This window comes from Salvelinus fontinalis, chromosome 36 (genome assembly GCF_029448725.1).
Source record: "Salvelinus fontinalis isolate EN_2023a chromosome 36, ASM2944872v1, whole genome shotgun sequence".
NCBI classification, from domain to species: Eukaryota; Metazoa; Chordata; class Actinopteri; order Salmoniformes; family Salmonidae; genus Salvelinus; species Salvelinus fontinalis.
In genome coordinates this window covers 14,028,547-14,052,895 of record NC_074700.1, presented here as the reverse complement: position 1 = coordinate 14,052,895, position 24,349 = coordinate 14,028,547, and the positions used below count along the sequence as shown (strand labels likewise).

Here is a 24,349-nt window from a genome sequence, read left to right as displayed (position 1 = left end):
GTAGAGTTCTACCTGGAACCAAAAAGGGTTCTATGGACACAGACGAAGAGCCATTTTAGGTTCTAGAGAGCACCTTTTTTTTAAGTGGTACCCTCTGCTTTACTTTCTCTGTGTTTGTCTGTCTCTCTCTTTCTCTCTCTCTGTTTCTTTCTCCCTCTCTCCCCTCTCCCTCCATCTTTCCTCTATCTCCTTTCCTTTCCTCCTTTCCACCTTCCCCTCCCTTCCCTCCCGGTGGATGTCTATGGTCTCTTCAATAGGGAAGTCAACATGGTCAACAAGGAGCTGAGCAGAAAGGTGAGTGTTCCACACGACCGCCAACATCCCCTCCATGCTGGACAGGCCCACTGGGGTAGAGCCCTGCGTAAATGCATAGAGAGACCTATGGAGGTGAGGTGAGAGGAGGGGCAGGGAATATACATTCAAAAAACCTTTACCTATTTGGAGGTAGAAAGTGAGGTAACATGGGAAGGTAAACCCAGAGAGAATAGGTACTGTTTTTTCCCATCAAATAAAATGTTATTTGTCACATGCCCCGAATACAACAGGTGTAGTAGACCTTACTGTGAAATGCTAACTTACCATACTAACCATACTTACCAACTTACCATGCTAACTGCATAACCAACCATGCAGTTTTAAGAAAAATAAGAGTTGATAAAATATTTACTGAACAAACTTAAGTAAAAAAATAAAATACATTTAAAAAAGAGTAACAATAAAATAGCAATAACGAGGCTATATCCTGTCAAGGACAGGGGTTCCACTAGCGGAACTCCTCCCACATTCCACTGAAAAGGCAGAGCGCGAAATTCCCAAAAATATTTTTGAGAAATATTTAACTTTCACACATTAACAAGTCCAATACAGCAAATGAAAGATAAACATCTTGTGAATCCAGTCAACATGTCCGATTTTTAAAATGTTTTACAGCGAAAACACCACGTATATTTATGTTAGCTCACCACCAAATACAAAAAAGCACAGACATTTCTTTCACAGCACAGGTAGCTTGCAGAAAACCAACCAAACTAACCAAGAACCAACCAAACTAATCAAGAAACAACTTCATCAGATGACAGTCTTATAACATGTTACACAATAAATCTATGTTTTGTTCGAAAAATTAGCATATTTGAGCTATAAATCAGTTTTACATTGCAGCTACCATCACAGCTACCGTCACAAATAGCACCGAAGCAGCCAGAGTAATTATAGACACCAACGTGGAATACCTAAATACTCATCATAAAACATTTCTGAAAAATGCATGGTGTACAGCAAATTAAAGACAAGCATCTTGTGAATCCAGCCAATATTTCAGATATTTTAAGTGTTTTACAGCAAAAACACAATATAGCATTATATTAGCGTACCACAATAGCCAGAAACACAAGCCATTTACCAGCAGCAAAAGTTAGCGATCGTAACAAACCAGCAAAAGATATATAATGTTTGACTAACCTTGATAAGCTTCATCAGATGACAGTCCTATAACATCAGGTTATACATACACTTATATTTTGTTTGAAAATGTGCATATTTAGAGCTGAAATCAGTGGTTATACATTGTGCTAACGTAGCATCTTTTTCCCAGAATATGCAGATATTTTTCTAAAACTCACCTATTCTGACCAAATAACTATTCATAAACATGACTAAAAAATACATGTTGTATGGGAAATGATAGATACACTAGTTCTTAATGCAATCGCCGTGTTAGAATTCTAAAAATAACTTCATTACGACATCCAGCTTACGTTATAGCGAGAGCGTGCCCAAAATCTGGGCGCTAACTAATAGTACACATATTCGACAGATATATGAAATAGCATCATAAAATGGTTCCTACTTTTGATGATCTTCCATCAGAATGTTGTACAAGGGGTCCTTTGTCGGGAACAATCGTTGTTTGGTTTTAGAATGGCCTTTTTCCCTCGCGAATTAGCAAGCAAAACTAGCCAAGTGGCGCTAAGCTGTCCATCGTCACCAAACGCAAAGAACGCAACACGTCTAAACTCCCGAAAATGTTTTAATAATCTAATAAAACTATATTGAAAAAACATACTTTACGATGATATCTTCACATTTATCAAATAAAATCAAAGCCGGAGATATAAGACGTCTATAACGATTGCTTTTCAGAAGCCAATACTGGTGACCTTTATGCGCTTCCTGAACAAACAAATTCTGGGGTCATGTCATTCCAAGCTGTCTCTTTTGACCATAGAAAGAGATTGAGACCCCATTTTACCTCTCACAGCCTATTAACATCTAGTGGAAGGCGTATGAAGTGCATGTATAGTCATAAATCTCAAGCAAAATGATAGGGAGGGCCTGGAACAGAGCCTCGATTTGAGATGTTTCACTTTCTGACAGGAAGTTTGCTGCAAAATTAGTTCTGTTTTACTCACGGATATAATTCAAACGGTTTTAGAAACTTGAGAGTGTTTTCTATCCAATAGTAATAATAATATGCATATTGTACGAGCAAGAATAGTGTACGAGGCCGTTTAAATTGGGCACGATTTTCCCCCAAAGTGTAAATAGCGCCCTCTATCCTCAACAGGATATACAGGGGGACCGGTACCGAGTCAATGTGCGGGGTGTACAGGTTAGTCGTGGTAATTGAGGTAATATGTACATGTAGGAAGGGGTAAAGTGACTATGCATAGATAATAAACAGCCTGTAGCAGCAGTGTAAAAAAAGGGGGGGAGTTCAATAGTCTGGGTGGCCATTTGATGAACTGTTCAGCAGTCTTATGGCTTGGGGGTAAATGCTGTTAAAACCTCTACGGGATCGGTGTCCCTATACCGGGATAGTTGAGCTAATGTGATTAGCATGACATTGTAAAAAATCCACCTCTCTAAAAACAAGTCTCTCACCGTTGCCGCCTGCTATAGACCACCCTCTGCCCCCAGCTGTGCTCTGGACACTATATGTGAACTGATTGCCCCCCATCTATCTTCAGAGCTCGTGCTGCTAGGCGACCTAAATTTGAACATGCTCAACACCCCAGCCACCCTACAATCTAAGCTTGATGCCCTCAATCTCACACAAATTATCAATGAACCTACCAGGTACCACCCCAATTCCGTAAACACGGGTACCCTCATAGATATCATCCTAACAAACTTGCCCTCCAAATACACCTCTGCTGTTTTCAACCAAGATCTCAGCGATCACTGCCTCATTGCCTGCATCCGTAATGGGTCAGCGGTCAAACGACCTCCACTCATCACTGTCAAACGCTCCCTGAAACACTTCAGCGAGCAGGCCTTCCTAATCGACCTGGCCGGGGTATCCTGGAAGGATATTGATCTCATCCCGTCAGTAGAGGATGCCTGGTCATTTTTTTTAAATGCCTTCCTCACCATCTTGAATAAGCATGCCCCATTCAAGAAATTTAGAACCAGGAACAGATATAGCCCTTGGTTCTCTCCTGACCTGACTGCCCTTAACCAACAGAAAAACATCCTATGGCGTTCTGCATTAGCATCGAACAGCCCCCGTGATATGCAACTTTTCAGGGAAGCCAGAAACCAATATACACAGGCAGTTAGAACAGCCAAGGCTAGCTTTTTCAAGCAGAAATTTGCTTCCTGCAACACAAATTCAAAAAAGTTCTGGGACACCGTAAAGTCCATGGAGAATAAGAACACCTCCTCCCAGCTTCCAACCGCTCTGAAGATAGGAAACACTGTCACCACCGACAAATCCACTATAATTGAGAATTTCAATAAGCATTTTTCTACGGCTGGCCATGCTTTCCACCTGGCTACCTCTACCCCGGACAACAGCACTGCCCTCCCCTCTGCTACTCGCCCAAGCCTTCCCCATTTCTCTTTCTCCCAAATACAGTCAGCTGATGTTCTTAATGAGCTGCAAAATCTGGACCCTTACAAATCAGCCGGGCTAGATAATCTGGACCCTTTCTTTCTAAAACTATCTGCTGAAATTGTTGCCACCCCTATTACTAGCCTCTTCAACCTCTCTTTCGTATCGTCTGAGATCCCCAAAGATTGGAAAGCAGCTGCGGTTATCCCCCTCTTCAAAGGGGGGGACACCCTTGACCCTAACTGCTACAGACCTATATCTATCCTACCCTGCCTTTCTAAGGTCTTCGAAAGCCAAGTCAACAAACAGATTACCGACCATTTCGAATCACACCACACCTTCTCCGCTATGCAATCTGGTTTCAGAGCTGGTCATGGGTGCACCTCAGCCACGCTCAAGGTCATAAACGATATCGTAACCGCCATCGATAGGAAACAATACTGTGCAGCCGTATTCATTGACCTGGCCAAGGCTTTTGACTCTGTCAATCACCACATCCTCATTGGCAGACTCGACAGCCTTGGTTTCTCTAATGATTGCCTCGCCTGGTTCACCAACTACTTCTCTGATAGAGTTCAGTGTGTCAAATCGGAGGGTCTGTTGTCCGGGCCTCTGGCAGTCTCTATGGGGGTGCCACAGGATTCAATTCTTGGGCCGACTCTCTTCTCTGTTTACATCAATGATGTCGCTCTTGCTGCTGGTGATTCTCTGATCCACCTCTACGCAGACGACACTATTCTGTATACTTCTGGCCCTTCTTTTGACACTGTGTTAACAACCCTCCAGGCGAGCTTCAATGCCATACAACTCTCCTTCCGTGGCCTCCAACTGCTCTTAAATACAAGTAAAACCAAATGCATGCTCTTCAACCGATCGCTGCCTGCTCCTGCCCGCCTGTCCAACATCACTACTTTGGACGGCTCTGACTTAGAATATGTGGACAACTACAAATACCTAGGTGTCTGGTTAGACTGTAAACTCTCCTTCCAGACCCACATCAAACATCTCCAATCCAAAGTCAAATCTAGAATTGGCTTCCTATTCCGCAACAAAGCATCCTTTACTCATGCTGCCAAACATACCCTTGTAAAACTGACCATCCTACCAATCCTCGACTTCGGTGATGTCATTTACAAAATAGCCTCCAAAACCCTACTCAATAAATTGGATGCAGTCTATCACAGTGCCATCCGTTTTGTCACCAAAGCCCCATATACTACCCACCACTGCGACCTGTACACTCTCGTTGGCTGGCCCTCGCTTCATACTCGTCGCCAAACCCACTGGTTCCAGGTCATCTACAAGACCCTGCTAGGTAAAGTCCCCCCTTATCTCAGCTCGCTGGTCACCATAGCAGCACCTACCTGTAGCACGCGCTCCAGCAGGTATATCTCTCTAGTCACCCCCAAAACCAATTCTTCCTTTGGACGCCTCTCCTTCCAGTTCTCTGCTGCCAATGACTGGAACGAACTACAAAAATCTCTGAAACTGGAAACACCTATCTCCCTCACTAGCTTTAAGCACCAGCTGTCAGAGCAGCTCATAGATTACTGCACCTGTACATAACCCATCTACAATTTAGCCCAAACAACTACCTCTTTACCTACTGTATTTATTTATTAATTTATTTTGCTCCTTTGCACCCCATTATTTCTGTCTCTACTTTGCACTTTCTTCCAATGCAAACCAACCATTCCAGTGTTTTTTTTTGTTTTTTTTTTACTTGCTGTGTTGTACTCACTTCGCCTCCATGGCCTTTTATATTTTTATTTATTTATACATATATCTGTTTGCCTTCACCTCCCTTATCTCACCTCACTTGCTCACATTGTATATAGACTTATTTTTTTTCACTGTATTATTGACTATATGTTTGTTTTTACTCCATGTGTAACTATGTGTTGTTGTATGTGTCGAACTGCTTTGCTTTATCTTGGCCAGGTCGCAATTGTAAATGAGAACGTGTTCTCAATTTGCCTACCTGGTTAAATAAAGGTTAAATAAATAAATAAAAAATAAGTAACGAGAACATTTCCCAGGACATAGACATACAGTCCCTGGCCACTAGGAACACCGCCTCGGGATGAGCATTTTTTTGCTTATGGCCTTATACAGCTTGTTGAGTGCGGTCTTAGCGCCAGCATGTTTTGGTGGTAAATAGACAGCTATGAAAAATATTAATTAAAACGCTCTGGTCTATAGTTTATCATGAGATACTCTACCTCAGGCGACCAAAACCTCCAGACTTCCTTAGTATTAGATTTCGCGTACCAGCTGTTATTGACAAATATACACAGAACCGATGCACAGAAAACCCAGCCAACTGTATATTATCCATGTCATCGTTCTGACCCAACTCGGTGAAACATAAGATATTACAGTTTTTAATGTTCCCTTGGTAGGATAGTCTTGAACAGAGCTCATCCAATTTATTCTCCAATGATTGCACGTTGGCCAATAGGACGGATGGTAGAGGCGAGTTACCTACTCGCCCACGAAATTCTCACAAGGCACCCGGACCTGCATCCCCTATATCGTCGTCTCTTCTTCATGTGAATGACGGGGCCTGGTCCGGTATCAGCATTAAATCCTTTGCTTCCGACTCGTTAACTTCTCTGGGATATGTGGGACGGTAGCGTCCCACTTGGCCAAAAGCCAGAAAAAATGTAGCGCGCCAAATTCAAATATATTACTATAAAAATCAATCGTTCATAAAATCACACATGAAAGACACCAAATTAAAGCTACACATGTTGTGAATCCAGCCAACATGTCTGATTTCAAAAAGGATTTACGGTGAAAGCACACCAAACGATTATGTTAGCTCAGTGCATAGCCACAGAAAAACACAGCCATTTTCCCAGCAAAAGATAGTTGTCACAAAAAGCAGAAATAGAGATAAAATGAATCACTAACTTTTGATGATCTTCATCAGATGACACTCATAGGACATCATGTTACACAATACATTTATGTTTTGTTCGATAATGTGCATATTTATATCCACAAATCTCAGTTTACATTGGCGCCATGTTCAGAAATGCCTCCAAAATATCCAGAGAAATTGCAAAAAGTCACGTCAAATAACAGAAATACTCATCATAAACTTTGATGAAAGATACATGTTTTACATATAATTAAAGATACACTTGTTCTTAATGCAACCGCTGTGTCAGATTTCAAAAACACTTTACGTAAAAAGCACACAAAAAAAAACATGCAATAATCTGAGACGGCGCTCAAAAATAACAACATTTCTCCGCCATGTTGGAGTCAACAGAAATTACATCATAAATATTCCCTTACCTTTGATCATCTTCATCAGAATGCACTCCCAGGAATCCTAGTTCCACAATATATCGTTGTTTTGTTCGATAATGTCCATTACTTATCTCTAAGTAGATACTTTTGCTAGCATGTTTAGTGCACATGTCCAAACGCTCGCGCAGATGCAGGCGAACTCAGACGAAAACTTCAAAAAAGTTATATAACAGGTCGAATAAACTGGTCAAACTAAGTAAAGAATCAATCTTCAGGATGTTGTTATTATATATATCCAATAACGTTCCAACCGGAGCATTCCTTCGTGTCGGTAGAAGTTATAGAACGCAAGGCGATATCATGAGGAAAGCGCATGACCAGGAACTGGCAATCTGCCTGACCACTGACCCATTCCCCTCTCATCCGGCCCCACAACACAGCATAAGCTTCATTCTACGTTCTACAGACTGTTGACATCTAGTGGAAGGCGTAGGAAGTGCAAACAAATCCATATCTTAAAGGGAATTGAATAGGCGATGAGTTGAACGTTGACCAGTCTCAGAATTCTCACTTCCTGTTTGGATTTTTTCTCAGGTTTTTGCTGCCATATGACTTCTGTTATACTCACAGACATCATTCAAACAGTTTTAGAAACTTCAGAGTGTTTTATATCCAATAGTAATAATAATATGCATATATTAGCATCTGGGACAGAGTAGGAGGCAGTTCACTATGGGCACGCAATTCATCCAAAAGTGAAAATGCTGCCCCCTATATCAAAGAAGTTAAAGAAAGAATCTTCATCCAGTTGAAGGTGAGTAATCGCTGTTCTGATATCCAGAAGCTCTTTTCGGTCATAAGAGACAGTGACAGACATTACGTACAACATTACATACAAAATAAATTACAAACAACGCAAAAAAATTATTGGTTAGAAGCCTGTAAAACGGCAGCCATCTCCTCCGGCGCCATTCAATGTATAGGGGAGACAGGGGTTATAGCAGGCCAAATTACTATATAGGGGAGACAGGTTATAGCAGGCAAAAGTACTGTATAGGGGAGACGAGGGTTATAGCAGGCGAAAGTACTGTATAGGGGAGACGGGAGTTATAGCAGGCCAAATTCATCACCAGACCTATGGAGATGAACCCTAATGAAGTACATAAGGAGATAAGTTAGGCCAGGCTCCAGTTCTCTTTAGGTAGAGGGAGGTACAGTACTGTAAGAGGGGTATCAACCAGACGCGTTAGAGCAGGCCGCCCATTCAGAGACCTATCATGGCAGGGGCCGGTCCATCGAGTCCAGGGCCCAGATTCATAAAGCCATCTCAACATAGGAGTCATGCTGATCTAGGGTCAGGTCCTCCCACTGTCCATGTAATTATATTCATTATGATCCGAAAGGCCAAACTGATTCTAGATGACATGGATAGGGGCCCCGACGTGGCCTTGGTGTTTGTGTGTGTGTGTGTATTAAACACAGCTGTTCCTGAATACAGTCCGGTCTGTTTCTTTGCTTACACAAAGCATATGGCTGGAACAAACACTGCTCTCTGTCGGCTCTGTTTAAATGTATCTTTCCGGATACATTAAGCCACAATTAAGAACAGGAGAGAGATTTAATTCTACACAGATATGATTATAAAAAATCTCTCAGTTTTTATCCACATTCTTTCCATCAAGTAAGGGGTAGTGAGTGTTCAAGGATATAGAAGATACAGTCTATTCCTTAGCAACAGCATCTAGTAAACATTGGAGAGCTTCACTGTCTGTCCTGTACACAATGTTTTGGTTCAATTAAGCCCGGTTGAGACTGTATGCCTTTCTTAAAGGAAAATTCCACCCAAAACTATATTTTGGTATTTGTTTCCGTTGTTAATATAGTCCCAAAATGTTTTGCAGTTCAGCAAGTTTTCAAGATATATGTAACGCTTGTCGTCTGGGGGAGAAGAAGAGGACCAAGGTGCAGCGTGGGAAGTGTTCATATCATTTAATAAAATATGCAACACTAAACAAAACAACAAACACGACAAACGCACAGTCCTGAAAGGTGAAACAAACACTAAACCGGAAACAACCACCCACAAACACAGGTGGGAACAGGCTACCTAAATATGATTCTCAATCAGAGACAATGATAGACAGCTGCCTCTGATTGAGAACCATATCAGGCCAAACACACAGAAATACAACACAAGGACAACATAAAACACCAGACATAGAATGCCCACCCAAACTCACGCCCTGACCAACCGAAACAGAGACATAAAAAGGATCTCTAAGGTCAGGACGTGACAATATATAACTTTCAAAATACAGGCGGTATGATGCATTTTTGGACTATATCAACAATGGACTTATACAAATACCCAAAAATAGTTTTGGGGTAGAATTTTCCTTGAACTGTATGTCATGTGTTGCAATGTTGCTTCTTTTTTTAACACTTGCTGAATGACCTTGTATTTAGTTTCAGCAGCAACCAAATGAATTGCCCCTGGTGGGATCGTAGGCTCACTTGGACGTGTCTTGACTTCTCCCTCTGTGTTAGCCTATGCATCATCGTTCTACTGTCTCGATTGAGACCTCCAAAGTTCCTCTGCAGTGTTTTTCCATGTTCTCCCCACTGTGTTGTGTTAGGTGATGTAGTGGTCTGTTTTATTGAAACCGTTTCGTATTGAAACGGTTTCAATATGTTACGTTAACCCCTCTCTCCTCTCTCCCCCTCTAGGTGGTACACTACAGCATGCCCACTTCATGTGCCTCAGAGCGGCAGAAGAGAGGAGGTGCGTCTGGCGGACAGACAGCTGGTCCAGACCCTGGATGAGATGGTCAGGAGTCAGTCTGGCAGACAGACAGCTGATCCAGACCCTGGCTGAGATGTTCAAGAGTCAGTCTGGACGGACAGACAGCTGGTCAAGACCCTGGCTGAGATGGTCAGGAGTCAGTCTGGACGGACAGACAGCTGGTCCAGACCCTGGATGAGATGGTCAGGAGACAGTCTCTGGACGGACAGACAGCTGGTCCAGACCCTGGATGAGATGGTCAAGAGACAGTCTCTGGACGGACAGACAGCTGGTCCAGACCCTGGATGAGATGGTCAGGAGTCAGTCTGGACAGACAGCTGGTCCAGACCTTGGATGAGATGGCCAGGAGTCAGTCTGGACGGACAGACAGCTGGTCCAGACCCTGGCTGAGATGTTCAAGAGTCAGTCTGGACGGACAGACAGCTGGTCCAGACCCTGGATGAGATGGTCAGGAGTCAGTCTGGCGGACAGACAGCTGGTCCAGACCCTGGATGAGATGGTCAAGAGACAGTCTCTGGGCGGACAGACAGCTGGTCCAGACCCTGGATGAGATGGTCAAGAGACAGTCTCTGGACAGACAGACAGCTGGTCCAGACCCTGGCTGAGATGTTCAGGAGTCAGTCTGGACGGACAGACAGCTGGTCCAGACCCTGGATGAGATGGTCAGGAGTCAGTCTGGACGGACAGACAGCTGGTCCAGACCCTGGATGAGATGGTCAGGAGTCAGTCTGGACGGACAGACAGCTGGTCCAGACCCTGGATGAGATGGTCAGGAGTCAGTCTGGACGGACAGACAGCTGGTCCAGACCCTGGATGAGATGGTCAGGAGTCAGTCTGGACGGACAGACAGCTGGTCCAGACCCTGAATGAGATGGTCAGGAGTCAGTCTGGACGGACAGACAGCTGGTCCAGACCCTGGATGAGATGGTCAGGAGTCAGTCTGGACGGACAGACAGCTGGTCCAGACCCTGGATGAGATGGTCAGGAGACAGTCTGGACGGACAGACAGCTGGTCCAGACCCTGGCTGAGATGGTCAGGAGTCAGTCTGGACGGACAGACAGCTGGTCCAGACCCTGGATGAGATGGTCAGGAGACAGTCTGGACGGACAGACAGCTGGTCCAGACCCTGGATGAGATGGTCAAGAGACAGTCTCTGGACGGACACACAGCTGGTCCAGACCCTGGATGAGATGGTCAAGAGTCAGTCTGAACGGACAGACAGCTGGTCCAGACCCTGGATGAGATGGTCAGGAGTCAGTCTGGACGGACAGACAGCTGGTCCAGACCCTGGATGAGATGGTCAGGAGTCAGTCTGGACGGACAGACAGCTGGTCCAGACCCTGGCTGAGATGGTCAGGAGTCAGTCTGGACGGACAGACAGCTGGTCCAGACCCTGGATGAGATGGTCAGGAGACAGTCTGGACGGACAGACAGCTGGTCCAGACCCTGGATGAGATGGTCAGGAGACAGTCTGGACGGACAGACAGCTGGTCCAGACCCTGGATGAGATGGTCAGGAGTCAGTCTGGACGGACAGACAGCTGGTCCAGACCCTGGATGAGATGGTCAGGAGTCAGTCTGGACGGACAGACAGCTGGTCCAGACCCTGGATGAGATGGTCAAGAGACAGTCTCTGGACGGACAGACAGCTGGTCCAGACCCTGGATGAGATGGTCAGGAGTCAGTCTGGACGGACAGACAGCTGGTCCAGACCCTGGATGAGATGGTCAGGAGACAGTCTCTGGACGGACAGACAGCTGGTCCAGACCCTGGCTGAGATGGTCAGGAGTCAGTCTGGACGGACAGACAGCTGGTCCAGACCCTGGATGAGATGGTCAGGAGTCAGTCTGGACGGACAGACAGCTGGTCCAGACCCTGGATGAGATGGTCAGGAGTCAGTCTGGACGGACAGACAGCTGGTCCAGACCCTGGATGAGATGGTCAAGAGACAGTCTCTGGACGGACAGACAGCTGGTCCAGACCCTGGATGAGATGGTCAAGAGACAGTCTCTGGACGGACAGACAGCTGGTCCAGACCCTGGATGAGATGGTCAGGAGTCAGTCTGGACAGACAGCTGCTCCAGACCCTGGCTGAGATGTTCAAGAGTCAGTCTGGACGGACAGACAGCTGGTCCAGACCCTGGATGAGATGGTCAGGAGTCAGTCTGGACGGACAGACAGCTGGTCCAGACCCTGGATGAGATGGTCAGGAGTCAGTCTGGCGGACAGACAGCTGGTCCAGACCCTGGATGAGATGGTCAAGAGACAGTCTCTGGGCGGACAGACAGCTGGTCCAGACCCTGGATGAGATGGTCAAGAGACAGTCTCTGGACAGACAGACAGCTGGTCCAGACCCTGGCTGAGATGTTCAGGAGTCAGTCTGGACGGACAGACAGCTGGTCCAGACCCTGGATGAGATGGTCAGGAGTCAGTCTGGACGGACAGACAGCTGGTCCAGACCCTGGATGAGATGGTCAGGAGACAGTCTGGACGGACAGACAGCTGGTCCAGACCCTGGATGAGATGGTCAGGAGTCAGACTGGACGGACAGACAGCTGGTCCAGACCCTGGATGAGATGGTCAGGAGTCAGTCTGGACGGACAGACAGCTGTTCCAGACCCTGGATGAGATGGTCAGGAGTCAGTCTGGACGGACAGACAGCTGGTCCAGACCCTGGATGAGATGGTCAGGAGACAGTCTGGACGGAGAGACAGCTGGTCCAGACCCTGGCTGAGATGGTCAGGAGTCAGTCTGGATGGACAGACAGCTGGTCCAGACCCTGGATGAGATGGTCAGGAGACAGTCTGGACGGACAGACAGCTGGTCCAGACCCTGGATGAGATGGTCAAGAGACAGTCTCTGGACGGACAGACAGCTGGTCCAGACCCTGGATGAGATGGTCAGGAGTCAGTCTGGACGGACAGACAGCTGGTCCAGACCCTGGATGAGATGGTCAGGAGTCAGTCTGGACGGACAGACAGCTGGTCCAGACCCTGGATGAGATGCTCAGGAGTCAGTCTGGAGGGACAGACAGCTGGTCCAGACCCTGGATGAGATGGTCAGGAGTCAGTCTGGACGGACAGACAGCTGGTCCAGACCCTGGATGAGATGGTCAAGAGACAGTCTCTGGACGGACAGACAGCTGGTCCAGACCCTGGCTGAGATGGTCAGGAGTCAGTCTGGACGGACAGACAGCTGGTCCAGACCCTGGATGAGATGGTCAGGAGTCAGTCTGGACGGACAGACAGCTGGTCCAGACCCTGGATGAGATGGTCAGGAGTCAGTCTGGACGGACAGACAGCTGGTCCAGACCCTGGATGAGATGGTCAGGAGTCAGTCTGGACGGACAGACAGCTGGTCCAGACCCTGGATGAGATGGTCAGGAGTCAGTCTGGACGGACAGACAGCTGGTCCAGACCCTGGATGAGATGGTCAGGAGTCAGTCTGGACGGACAGACAGCTGGTCCAGACCCTGGATGAGATGGTCAGGAGTCAGTCTGGACGGACAGACAGCTGGTCCAGACCCTGGATGAGATGGTCAGGAGTCAGTCTGGCGGACAGACAGCTGGTCCAGACCCTGGATGAGATGGTCAGGAGTCAGTCTGGACGGACAGACAGCTGGTCCAGCCCCTGGATGAGATGGTCAGGAGTCAGTCTGGACGGACAGACAGCTGGTCCAGACCCTGGATGAGATGGTCAGGTGTCAGTCTGGACGGACAGACAGCTGGTCCAGACCTTGGATGAGATGGTCAGGAGTCAGTCTGGACGGACAGACAGCTGGTCCAGACCCTGGATGAGATGGTCAGGAGTCAGTCTGGAGGGACAGACAGAGAGTCTAAAGAGGCTGGACCAGCCCCTCATGGCACCCTGCAAGGAGAAACAGGGCATAGACTCTGACAGGTGGTTTATACCGGAAGAGAGCACACACACCAGAGATGGAAGAGACCGTATACGCTAGATCTTAGTTTCCACAGACGGACAGACGGATGGACACGCTCCTGTTATAGAACACCGGCATTGTCACGACACGTACACACACTACAAACATAAAGCCACACGTACACACACTACAGACATAAAGCCACACGTACACACACTACAGACATAAAGCCGCACGTACACACACTACAGACATAAAGCCACACGTACACACACTACAGACATAAAGCCACACGTACACACACTACAGACATAAAGCCACACGTACACACATGGGATGCACAGATCATTTTCACGTTCATTTAGAGAGAGATGCGTGCTCTGTCACTCACAATCCCACTCACACTAACACCTACTGCACTGCACTGTGGCTACAGCTTTCATTTTTTATGTGGTGCTTCTTGCTCTGGAAGACTGTAAACAGTCCCTGCCATCTTGCGGGCAGACAGGTGCTGGTAGACATCTCACAGCTGAAAGCCCTCCACCAGGGTGATGACTGTCTCAAGCGCTGTGCTGATCACTTTCTGCTTCATCACCTCCAGATCCTTCACACGGAACCCACACACACACACACACACACACACACACACACACACACACACACACACACACACACACACACACACACACACACACACACACACACACACACACACACACACACACACACACACAGTGCCTGGCTGGATGGCTGCAGTTCAATTCAAGCTGTGATGCATGTGTTTTGAGACATTACTGTTGTATCCTAAGTACATTTACATTTACATTTAAGTCATTTAGCAGACGCTCTTATCCAGAGCGACTTACAAGTACATACAATCATACTTTTTTGTACTGGTCCCCCGTGGGAATCGAACCCACAACCCTGGCGTTGCAGGCGCCATGCTCTACCAACTGAGCCACACGGGACAAGTAGTGTGTGTGTGTGTGTGTGTGTGTGTGTGTGTGTGTGTGTGTGTGTGTGTGTGTGTGTGTGTGTGTGTGTGTGTGTGTGTGTGTGTGTGTGTGTGTGTGTGTGTGTGTGTGTGTGTGTGTGTGTGTGTGTGTGTGTGTGTGTGCGTGTGTGTGTCTGTGTGTGTGAACATGCTGAAGATGTTCAATGAGATCCACTACTGGGAGCATCTGCTGTTTGAGATCCCCCACTACAGTACGTATCTGACGCGTACCAGAGCAGAGAGGAGCTCCGCAGCATGACAGAGTGTACTGCTGGTGGTGTGAGACTACAACAGCTACACACACAGGGATTGACATTAAAGTCATGTCTGAAAGGTTACTTGCCCATCGGGTAAGTCAGGAGTATTTTTTGGGTTCCCCGAAAATTGTTATCACGTGCCCAAAAATGTAAATGAGCTATTTACACACAGAAGTGTCTACCAGAAAGATCACTACTGGAATTCTTTGTATTTTGGTTGTTATCGGTAAAAGAAAACGGCTCATATTGGCTCATATTTCCCGACCTCCATACAGAGCCTTAAGAAAGTATTCATACCCCTTTACTTATTCCACATTTTGTTGTGTTAGACTGAATTCAAAATAGATTAAATATATACAAATTCTCACGCATCTACACACATTACCCCAATGACAAAATTAATACGTTTTTAGAAATCTTATCAAATTTATTGAAAATTACAAATTTGAAATCTTATTCACAAGAGTATTCACACCCCTGAGTCAATACATGTTAGAATCACCTTTGGCAGCGATTACAGCTGTGAGTCTAAGCTCTTTGCACAACTTGATTGTACAATATTTGCCCATTATTCTTTTCAAAATTCTTCAAGCTCTGTCAAATTGGTTGTTGATAATTTCTAGTCAACCATCTTCAAGTCTTACCATAGATTTTAAAGCAGATTTAACCTGTCTAGGATGAGTGTGCCGCTAGCGGCACACCCCCCCCCCACCCCCACTGAAAAACCAGTGCCGCGAAATTCAAAAAAAATATTTTTTTTAAATATTTAACTTTCACACATTAAAGTCCAATACAGCTAATGAAAGACACAGATCTTGTGAATCCAGTCAACATGTCCGATTTTTAAAATGTTTTACAGGGAAGACACAATATGTAAAGATGTACATCTATTAGCTAAAAACACATTAGCATAATCCACCATCTTTTATTTGTCCACCAACACCAGTAGCTATCACCAATTCGGCTAAACTAAGATATTTATAGCCCCTAACCAAGAAAAAAACTCATTAGATGACAGTCTGATAACATATTTATGGTATGGGATAGGTTTTGTTAGAAAAAAGTGCATATTTCAGGTAGATAGCATAGGTTACAATTGCACCCACCGTCACAAATGGAATAGAAAAACTACTTAGAGCAACGTGTTTACCTACTTACTAATCATCAAACATTTCGTAAAAATACACAGCATACACGAATCGAAAGACACAGATCCTGTGAATACAGACAAAATTTCAGATTTTCTAAGTGTCTTACAGCGAAAACACAATAAATCGTTATATTAGCATAGCACATAGCAGCCCAGCATTGATTCTAGCCAAAGTGGGCGATAACGTCAACATCGCCAAAAATATATTAATTTTTTCACTAACCTTCTCAGAATTCTTCAGATGACACTCCTGTAACATCATATTACACAATCCATATAGAGTTTGATCGAAAATGTTTATATTTAGCCACCAAAATCATGGTTAGACAATGTGAAATGTAGCCAAGCTGGTGAGAAAATGTCCGTGCGCCACTTAGACAGTGATCTACTCTTATACATAAATACTCATAAACGTGACTAAAAAATATAGGGTGGACAGGGATTGATAGACAATTTAATTCTTAATACAATTGCGGAATTACATTTTTTAATTTATCCTTACTTTTCAATACAGTTTGCGCCAAGCGAAGCTACGTCAAAAAACATGGCGTCCTAAGCCACTAACATTTTTCGACAGAAACACGATTTATCATAATAAAAATGTCCTACTTTGAGCTGTTCTTCCATCAGTATCTTGGGCAAAGGATCCTTTCTTGGGAGTAATCGTCTTTTGGTGGAAAGCTGTCCTCTTGCCATGTGGAAATGCCAACTGCGTTCGGGATGAACTGAAAGCGTGCCCAGCTATTCACAGCGTTAAAGAAATAAATGTCCCAAAATCGCACTAAACGGATATAAATTGCTATAAAACGCTTTAAATTAACTACCTTATGATGTTTTTAACTCCCATAACGAGTAGAAACATGACCCGAGTAATATTACTCCCTCCACTAACGCTTGGAACAGGCGCGGGTCGGTGTCCTCTAGGCGCATGACGCAGCTCCAAAAGAGTGACTAGTCTCAGGGTTTTTTCATTTGTAGTGCCTGTGAACGCGCAATCGACCCCATTGAAATCGTCATCACGTAAAGGCATCCAGGGGAAGACGTAAGCAGTGTCCGTATAGTCATAGCAATAACAGTGCCCTTTTAACTGACTCCAGAACAGTGGCCAACATTTCTGAAATCTGACTCCATGTCAGGGAAATTGCTGTAGAATGGGCTCTGTTCCACTTAGAGACAAAATTTCAACTCCTATAGAAACTATAGACTGTTTTCTATCCAATAATAATAATAATATGCATATTGTACGATCAAGAACTTTGTGGGAAGCCGTTTCAAAAATTACCCAATTAGCATAAATAGTCACAACAGCGCCCCCATCCTCAGTCAAAACTGTAATTCGGCCATTCAGGAACATTCACTGTCTTCTTGGTAAGCAACTCCAGTGTAGATTTGTGGCCTGCTGGAGGTCATTTTGCAGGGCTCTGGCAGTGCACCTCCTGGCACAAAGGCGGAGGTAGCGTGCCTGCTGCTGGGTTGTTGCCCTCCTACGGCCTCCTCCACGTCTCCTGATGTACTGGCCTGTCTCCTGGTAGCGCCTTCATGCTCTGGACACTACGCTGACAGACACAGCAAACCTTTTTGCCACAGCTCGCATTGATGTGCAATCCTGGATGAACTGCACTACCTGAGCCACTTGTGTGGGTTGTAGACTCTGTCTCATGCTACCACTAGAGTGAGAACACCGCCAGCATTCAAAAGTGACCAAAACATCACCCAGGAAGCATAGGAACTGAGAAGTGGTCTGTGGTCACCACCTGCAGAATAACTCCTTTTTTGGGGGTGTCTTGCTAATTGCCTTTTGTCTATTCCATTTGCACAACAGCATTTGAAATGTATTGTCAATCAGTGTTGCTTCCTAATTGGACAGTTTGATTTCACAGAAGTGTGATTGACTTGGAGTTACATTGTGTTGTTTAAGTGTTCCCTTTATTTTTTTGAGCAGTGTATTTACTCATATACCACTAGGTGCCCATCTTTGTGAGGCAATGGAAAACCTCACTGGTCTTTGTGGTTGAATCTCTGTTTAAAATTCACTGCTCAACTGAGGGACCTTACAGATAATTGTATGTGTGGGGTACAGAGATGAGGTAGTCCTTCAAAAATCATGTTAAACACTATTATTGCACACAGAGGGAGTCCATGCAACTTATTATGTGGCTTGATAAGCACATTTTGACTCCTGAACTTATTTAAGCTTGCCATAAGAAAGGGGTTAAATACTTATTGATCTTGCGTAATACCCTAGATGCAGTCACACCCCTTAAAATAAAATTTAAAAAATGTGATACAATAAATTACCTTCTTGGTATATAGAAAATACCAGAGCCCTGAAACAAGCTTCCAGAAAATTGGAACAGAAATGGCGCTCCACCAAACTAGAAGTTTTCTGACTAGCTTGGAAAGACAGTACCTTGCAATGTGGAAGAGCCCTCGCTGCTACTCGATCAGCCTTTTTTCCCAACCTAATTGCGAAGAATAAGAATAATCCAAAATACACTGTTACTGTTGAAAAGCTAACTAAAAAGCAGCATTCCCCAAAAGAGGATGGCTTTCACTTCAGCAGTGATGAATTCATTAACTTCTTCGACGAAAATAGCATGAGCATTAGAAAGCAAATTACGGACTGGTCTTTGCGTCTGCGTGTTTCTCCAAAGCTCAGTTGTCCTGAGTACACAGAACTGCCAGGACCTAGGAGCAATGGAGACACTCAAGTTTTTTGATCCTGTATCTCTTGATACATTCATATATCAAATAAATAATCATGGCCTCTAAACCTTCCAGCTGCATACTGGACCCTATTCCAACTAAACTACTGAAGGAGCTACGTCCTGTACTTGGCCCTCCTATGTTGAACATAATATATAAGCTCCTTATCTTCCCTATGTGTACCAAACTCACTAAAAGTGGCAGTAAAAAAGCCTCTCTGTTCTGCCTGCGGCTATTGAACCCTGACCTGTTCACTGGACGTGCTACCTTGTCCCGGATCTGCTGTTTTCGACTCTCTCTCTCTACTGCACCTACTGTCTCGACCTCTGAATGCTCAGCTATGAAAAGCCAACTGACATTTACTCCTGAGGTGCTGACCTGTTGCACACTCTACAACCACTGTGATTATTATTTGACCAATCTGGTCATCTATGAACATCTTGAAGAACAATCTGGCCTTAAATGCTGTGTACTCTTGTAATCTCCACCGGCACAGCCAGAAGAAGACTGGCCACCCCTCAGAGCTTAGTTCCTCTAGATTTCTTCCTAGGTGACCTGCCTTTCTATGGAGTTTCTTAGCCACCGTGCTTCTAAATCTACATTGCTTGCTGTTTGGTGTTTTAGGCTGGGTTTCTGTATAAACACTTTGTGACATCTGCTGATGTAAAAAGGGCTTTAAAAATAAATTTCATTGATTGGTATCAGTCTGGTGTTTTCTGTAATTGTAACGTTCATTGTTGGGAGAAAGAGAGGAGGACCAAGATGCAGCGTGGTGAGTATTCATTTTAATTAGAATACTTGAACAAGAACCAAAACAAACCAACGACGACGAAACAGTCCCGTAACTTGAACACAAAACACAGGAACAGGAACAATCACCCACAACCCACAATACAAAACAGGCTACCTAAATATGGCTCCCAATCAGAGACAACTGACACCTGCCTCTGATTGAGAACCATATCAGGCCAAACACATAGAAATAGACAAACTAGACATACAGCATAGAATGCCCACTCAGATCACACCATGACCAAACAAAACATAGAAACATACAAAGCAAACTATGGTCAGGGCGTGACAGTAATGACCTTAGTGATCACTGTTTTACAGCCTGTGTTCGTAATGGCTGCTCAGTTAAATGACCTTTCCTATTTAGTCATAGACGCTTAACAAAAAATGTTTATGACCTGGCTTCTGTAAATTGGTATAGAATCAGCTTGATCCTCACTGTCTAAGATGCTTGGACCTTCTTTTTAATATTTTCAGTGTTATTGATAACAAACCAGCCCCCATAAAGAAAATGAGAATTAAAAATAGGTTTAGCCCCTGGTTACACCATTTTTAAGACACTGAACTGCAGTTGTATCTAATCTTCAATTTTATCTTTAACTTGTAACACTGTCTTTTGTGTGTATTCTGTATTTTTCTGTAATGTTTTATGGACACGCTGCTATTTCCCTGTTTTGCCTTCTTGCCAGGTCGCCCACGCAAAAGAGGTTTATAACCTCAATGGGTTTTACCTGGTTAAATAATGGTTAAATAAAAAAATGAAATGTTCTGGCAGAGTTACTGCACCTCAAGAATTACATTTGGCGAAAAGCTTGGCACACGCACACTCAGGCTGACTGGCTCTTGTTCAGTCAAATGAGAAACAAGTGCACTCATGCTATCCGGAAAGCTAATTAATGTTAGTTACTTTAAGGAGCAGTACTCTCTCTGTGGGTCTAACCCCAAGAAGTTCTGGAAAACGGTGAAAGACCTGATAATTAACCCTCCTCCTCACAGCTGCCCATGTCCCTTTACGTTGATGATGTGGTTGTTACTGACAAGGAGCACATGGCTGAGCTCTTTAATCACCACTTCATTAAGTCCGGATTCCTACTTTACTCAGCCATGCCTCCTTGCCTGTCCAACATTTCCTCATCTCCCAGCCCTTCTAATGCAACTAGCCCCGATGCTCCTCTCTCTTTTCCCCCTGCCCCATGGTCACTGAGTCTGAGTTGCTAAAGGAGCTCCTTAAACTGGACCCCAAACAAACATCTTGATCAGATGGTTTAGATCCTTTCTTCTTTAAGGTTGCAGCCCCTATCATCTCCAAGCCTATCTCCAACCTTTTTAACCTGTCTCTCCTCTCTGGGGAGGTTCCCATTGCTTGAAGGCAGCTACGGTGCGTCCTTTATTTAAAGGGGGAGATCAAGCTGATCCTAACTTATAGGCCAATTTCTATTTAGCCTTGTTTATCTAAAGTGTTGGAAAAACTTGTCATTAATCAACTAAATGGCTTTCTTGATGTCTATAGTATGGCCGCTCCCCGGATATTGTGTTAAACACTCTACAACAAAGCCTTCTTAGTGTCCACCAAGCTTTCTCTGTTCTGAACATCTCCAAAACAAAGATATTGTGGTTTGGTAAGAAGAATGACCCTCTCCCCAACGGTGTGATGAGTACCTCTTAGGGTTTAGAGCTTGAGGTAGTCACCACATACAAGTACTTGAGTGTGGCTAGATGGTACACTGTCCTTCACTCAGCACATATCCAAGCTGCAGGCTAAGCTTAAATCTAGACTTGGTTTCCTCTATCGTAATCGCTCCTCTTTCACCCCAGCTGCCAAACTAACCCTGATTCAGATGACCATCCTACCCATGCTAGATATGGAGACGTATTTTATAGATCATCAGGTAAGGGTGCTCTCAAGTGGCTAGATGTTCTTTACCATTCGGCCATCAGACTTGCCAGCAATGCTCCTTATGGGACACATCACTGCACTCGATACTCCTCTGTGAACTGGTCATCGGTATACCTAATTTAAGACCCACATACAACATCCATTCTGCCAGTCACATTCTGTTAAAGGTCCCCAAAGAACACGCATCCCTGGGTTGCTCCTCTTTTCAGTTCGCTGCAGCTAGCGACTGGACAGCTGCAAAAAACACTCAAACTGGACAGTTTTAAATCCACCTCTACATTCAAAGACTCAATCATGGACACTTGTGGCTGCTTCGCGTGTTGTGTTGTCTCTTCCTTCTTGCCCTTTGTACTGTGCCCAAATACTGTTTGTACCATGTTTTGTGCTGCTACCATTTGTTGCTACCATGTTGTTGTCATGTGTTGCTGCCATGCTGTGTTATTGTCTTAGGTCTCTCTTTATGTAGTGTTGTGATGTCTCTTGTCGTGATGTGTGTTTTGTCCTATGTTTTTTTATTTTAATCCCAGCCACCGTCCCCGCAGGAGGCCTTTTGCCTTTTGGTAGGCCGTCATTGTAAATAAGAATTTGTTCTTAACAGACTTGCCTAGTTAAATAAATGTTAAATAAATAAAAATGATGGGGTATTTTGTGTAGATCAGTGACAAAAAATGGAAACGTGATCCATTTTAAATGCAGACTGTAAGAGAGCAAAATGTGGAAAAGTCATGAAGTGTGAATACTTTCTGAAGGTACTGTCTATGCCATAAATTGTCTTTTACTTAAACCAATGGTTCCCAATCTGTAGGGCTAGGGGGCTAATCAACGTAAGAAACTCAGTTTAGCTTCTTTTTTTTATAGTGAAGTCAATTGGGCTTTCAACTTGCTGTTGAATGCACAAAGTGCTGTTTTGAAATTGGGTAGTATATCAGCAGTTTTCCTCTTGCCATTGCAGACCTTACAGAGCAATTTTATAACATGTCAGAAATATCCAATTCATTACTAGCCCATGTCAGCTAATGTTTTTCTAGCTAGGTATTTTACCCCATTGATTTTGTTGTAATGTTTGAGTCACTCAGATACCACATGAACACACAGAAGACATGGCAAAATGTGTAGAATTGCAGGGAACTAGCTTTAAAGCGGCAATTTTTTTTATTAAATTGCAGGGAACATCTACCTCTTTCTTTTATTGGAAGGGGTTAAGGTGTTGCCCAAATTTGTATTTCAATGTTCTACCCATTTTTATTACAAAATAATTGTTTAATTCACTGGATGTCAAGGTACCACAGATTGGTAGAAAACCTTTACAGAAGGCATTGGGTGGTTTAGCTCTACCAAATTTTCAGACGTACTATTGGGCTGCAAATTTCAGAGGCCTTTTGTACTGGCCCGAGACCACTCTGGGTCCAGATGGAGTCTGAATTATGTAAACCTGCTGCACTTTCCTATGTGTTGTGCTCATCTCTCCCAATGTCCCGAGGCAAAAAGTGTGTCAACCCAATTGTTAAACAGTTTCTCAAAATGTAAAATCAGTTCCGTTTATCCTTTAGTCTTAGAGGCTTTTCTCTGTCAGGTCCAAACAATCAGAACATTTTATTTCCTCCGTCTTTAACTGATGGGGCTATTGGCATCTGGCACTCACTAGGCCTCTCCTCACTAGCCCAATTATTCTTTGATGATACGTTCACCTCTTTTCCTCAGCTACAGGAAAAGTTCAACCTCCCCCAAACCCACTTCTTCCGCTATCTCCAGACTAGGAACTTTGTTGGAACTAACACATCTGAATTTCCCCATAGGCCTGCAAGTACAGCTATAGAGAGCATTTGTTTGTTAAACAAGCTTCCTAAGGTAGCAATTTCAGATTTTCAGTGCATTTGGAAAGTATTGAGACCACTTGACTTTATATTAAAAATAAAAAACATACCTTATTTACATAAGTATTCAGACCCTTTGCTATGATTCCATTGATCATCCTCGAAATGTTTCTATAACTTTATTGGTTTATTGATTTGGAAAGGCACACACCTGTCTATATAAGGTCCCACAGTTAGTTGACAGTGCATGTCAGAGCCATGAGGTCAAAGGAATTGTCCATAGAGCTCCGAGACAGGATTGTGTCGAGGCACAGATCTGGGGAATGGTGCCAAAAAATGTCTGCAGCATTGAAGGTCCCCAAGAACACAGTGGCCTCCATCATTCTTAAATGGAAGAAGTTTGGAACCACCTAGACTCTTCATAGAGCTGGCCGCCCGGACTAACTGAGCAATGGGGGGAGAAGGGCTTTGGTCAGGGAGGTGACCAAGAACCCGATGGTCACTCTGACAGAGCTCCAGAGTTCCTCTGTGGTGATGGGAGAACCTTCCAGAAGGACAACCATCTCTGCAGCACTCCACCAATCAGGCCTTTATGGTAGAGTGGCTGCGCGGAAGCCACTCCTCAGTAGAAGGCACATGACAGCCCGCTTGGAGTTTGCCAAATAGCACCTGAAGGACTCCGACCATGGGAAACAAGATTCTCTGATCTGATGAAACCAACTTTAAACTTTTTTGGCTTGAATTCCAAGCGTCACGTCTGAAGGAAACCTGGCACCATCCCTACCGTGAAGCATGGTGGTGGCGGGATCATGCTGTGGGGATGATTTTCAGCGGCAGGAACTGGGGGACTAGTCAGGGTTGAGGGAAAGATAAATGGAGCAAAGTAAGCGAGATCCTTGATGAAAACCTGCTCTAGAGTGCTCAGGGCCTCAGACTGGGGCGAAGGTTCAACTTCCAACA

At 44.6% G+C, this 24,349-nt stretch overlaps 1 pseudogene; it reads left to right on the top strand.

Annotated features, from left to right (window-relative positions):
• LOC129835426 (dynein axonemal heavy chain 2-like) overlaps positions 1-24,349 on the top strand; it is a 214,451-nt pseudogene that overhangs the window by 38,250 nt on the left and 151,852 nt on the right.